The sequence below is a fragment of the Pseudophryne corroboree genome, chromosome 2 (genome assembly GCF_028390025.1).
Source record: "Pseudophryne corroboree isolate aPseCor3 chromosome 2, aPseCor3.hap2, whole genome shotgun sequence".
Classification (NCBI taxonomy): domain Eukaryota; kingdom Metazoa; phylum Chordata; class Amphibia; order Anura; family Myobatrachidae; genus Pseudophryne; species Pseudophryne corroboree.
In genome coordinates this window covers 759,985,285-759,988,820 of record NC_086445.1, presented here as the reverse complement: position 1 = coordinate 759,988,820, position 3,536 = coordinate 759,985,285, and the positions used below count along the sequence as shown (strand labels likewise).

At 60.3% G+C, this 3,536-nt stretch overlaps 1 non-coding gene across 1 annotated transcript; it reads right to left on the bottom strand.

Annotated features, from left to right (window-relative positions):
* Positions 1 to 646: 646 nt before the first annotated feature.
* Positions 647 to 752, bottom strand: LOC135054224 (U6 spliceosomal RNA). The gene has a single exon (XR_010243434.1). It is a non-coding gene; the product is annotated as a U6 spliceosomal RNA (small nuclear RNA).
* Positions 753 to 3,536: the final 2,784 nt, after the last annotated feature.

Sequence of the window (3,536 nt, the reverse complement as noted above, 5' to 3'; positions counted from 1 at the left end):
CGCAAGGAATAGGTACCCCAGCCCTAAAACACTATACAATGCGCCATCCCCGCAGCCCAGCACCCGAAGTGCTGCCGCTGAAGAACGTGCCGCTGCAGCACGCGCAACAACCCCCAATCCGCAAGGAATGGGTACCAGGGCCCGAAAACCTTATCCAAACGTACAGAGGCTGCATAGCACACAGACTCCCATCTGCCCAGCTCCCGAAGCGCTGCCGCTGAAAAACCTGCCACTGCAACATGTGCAACAGCCCCCAATCCGCAATGAAAATGGGTATTAATAGCCCAACAACCTTACCCAAATGCACAGAGGCTGTATACCACGCATATCCCTAGCAGCTGTCACCGAAAAAACCCGCCGCTGCAGCAGGTGTAGTCACCCCAATCCGCAAGGAAATGGGTAACCTGGACCCCCCACTGCAAGCCACCGGGAACCACCATATCCGTAATGCAACAGAAACTGAAAAAACTAGCGGAGAGGACGCAGGAGGGTACACAAAAGAAAACTTCCATCCCCCAAAGGCCGCAACGGACACACACCCTCGCCAAAGGCCATGTGCCACATCTGTAAGTGCCTGCGCTCTAAAAGGGGGAAACTAATGACCCGGGCCATCCCAATCCCTTGCAGAACCCGCAAGTCTGCACAGGAAAATATGGAGCGCCTCACGATTTGCGTGGCATCCTTGCGCAGGGGCCATGCTAATCTTCTCTGTATCGTCCCACATTCAGTACCTGTGCTGCCGAACCGACCACCATCTAGGCGCCCCACCATAAAACACCACTGAAAGGCAAACCGGCACAAAGACGACCTGTCACCTGCCACCAACCCACTGATCCGGAATGCCCAATGAAAAAAACAGCGCAAAAGCTAGCCCGAGAGCGCAAACTCACGGACGAGACTACGTCCCGCCTGGTCGGACCCGAACGAAACTAACAAACTTCACCCAAGTGTACCGAAATCGACGTGCCCACTCAAACGCTGCCGCCATAGGGTGCCCCGTCACCCATCCCATAAGGGCCATGGATAGCACGAAGGACCTGATAGAGCAGCCAGCCGCAGTAGTACGGAGCGAAAAAGAAGTGCCCGCAAGGGCAGACGCCCTGGCTGCCCCAGACCTGCCATCCCGGGAAAAAACCCGCAGACCAAAGCCCTCAAAGTACCTAAGGTGACCCAATAAAAACCAGCCCGCCGGAGTAAACAAACCTACCCAAGAAAGCCAATGAACCCCGGCAATCGGAACCAGCATCCGGAGCATGGGAGGAGCCATCACCAGCCTGTTCACGTAGCTGGACCAACTCGGCCAACCCCCAGACACAAGTCAGACACCAAAGAAACATCAATAGCCGTCCCAGGTACCAATGCACGGAATGCCGCAAAGGAAACGCAACCATGCCTCGCCATCCAAGGTGCCATGCCTGGGTCGCAATGCCGGGAAACAAACGCTGCGTTTGATCATAAAACGGACGGACGTTGATCATAAAAAGCGTGAACCACCCCCGGGAAGAATAACAAGGCCCCGAGCCATCACCAGAAGCGGCCTGGTCCGGAAAAGCAGTAGAAAATAAAACCCCATGTGGGTGAGACAAAAGTGGCCGAAATGGGCACCCACTTGGGAACCAACCGGTAACAGCGGAAGGGCACTACGTGCCACCTACCCCTGGCCCCTGAAGGAGCGGAAAGTGTTCCGCTCGCGACCGGTGAGCACCCCGCTGTGTGACCGCCCCGCAAGAGTGGCGAAACACAAATTTATCCCCATTCTGCGCCTACCAAAATCCGAAGCAGACACCAACCCTCAGCCCCCTAGGGCACCATGAACCTGCCAACCAAACGTCAGGGAGCCGACATGCCCGTAGCCACCGGCACCCCGCCGTACCCAGTCCCTGAAGCCGTGCGATCCGCAATAAGCAAGGCAAATTTAACGCGGGCGCCCGGGGAAACAAGAGGAAACACAACGTAAAACTGACAATGCTAAAGAAACAAAAGAAAAGCATGCTCACCGTTACCTGAGGGACCCGGAACCACTCCTGCAGACGACGATCCCAATCGAGCATCTCCACCAGACACCGACACCGAATCTTCTCCTGGCCTTCAACTCGCGGATCCCCAATCCGCGGTCCTGACAACGCCCGGACAGGAAAACGCGGAGCTGGGAAGAAAAGAGGGAGCGCTACCGGGAAACAGGAAACCGTCGCGCAAACAAAGGGCCGCCGGGAACGGGGTGGGGAACGGCTGCGCAACAGCGAGGGGAAGGAACCGGGGGGGCGGCACGGAAGAAGGGACCGGCCAACGGTAGGAGCCAGCCAGGGAGGTATGGGAGGAAACACCAGCAACCCCCATCACACCCAGCAGGGGGGGGGGGGTGGCAACAGATCCACCAATAGGAGGGTGCAGCAGAACGCACCCACCTAGTGGCCAGGGGACCCTGAAGAACGGCCACATCAGGCGCAGGGGCACCCCACCTCTCCGCAGGGGCCCAGGAGGAACCCCCGTGACCCGACCACCCAGGGACTGTATTGAAGTAACAAAAAGCCCACCCACCTGTGGCAGCTGGGGGACCCCAGGCGGTAACCCCAGGGAGCCCGAGCCACAAAGCAAACCAAAACACCCCCCACAGTATCCGACAGCCCTCCCCAGAGCAACGCGTGGTAGGCTATCGCCTCGCTGCAGCGCCAGCACTGCGCCTACGCAGGGGGGGGCACTGCGACCCCGTACACGGAGCCCGGCCGACGGCGGCCAAGGAGCCAGCGGCCGGAGCTCCGCAAACTGAACCGCCCGCCAAGGAACTGACATTTTCCCAGACGGGGACCCCAGCACAGGGGCCGCCCATGGAGCCGGTGTCCCGGCACCCCCCTGCACAACACCACCCAAAAAAACATGGGCAACCGCCCCACTAACCACACCCAGAACAGTAAATATAGCCAAAACGCCCCCCCCCCCCCCCGCGTGGGGGAGAACATCAGCAGCAGCAGCCCGATAAAACAAAGCCCGGGGCACAGGGAACACCTGTTGCCCCATTGAGTCAGAGTCCCCCTGCAGCAACCGCCTCGCCCTCCCCCCGCAGCCCGCCCCAGGACACCAAGCACCACGTGGGCCCCAGCGCCGCTGGCCGGAGCCGTAGCCGGGAAAGAAATGGGGGATGCGCCGGGAGCCACAGCACCAGATGAGGGAGCCGGCCGCAGACCAACGGCCGCCGGGGGCGACCCCTGCGACCGCAGCCTATCAGCGCCACCACGCGCAGCGCCCGGGACAGCGTGCCGGCCGGCCGGGCAGCAGTTTCAGCGGCGCAGGCCACAGCGGCCCGACCCCGCTGAAACCTTACAGACGCGGGGACTGGGGCAGGGGAGGCCGCGCTCCGTGAACGCTAACGCTGGGCACAAGCGACCTACCATAGGCGACGGGAGGGGGGGGGGGGAGACCCGCGTGTACTTGACACACAGGAGGGGAAATGAGCCACCAACAACATGGAACCTAAAGGGAGAAGGAGGAGAGAGGGGGAGGGCAGAATATAGCAAATAAAACAATAAAAACCCAAAGAC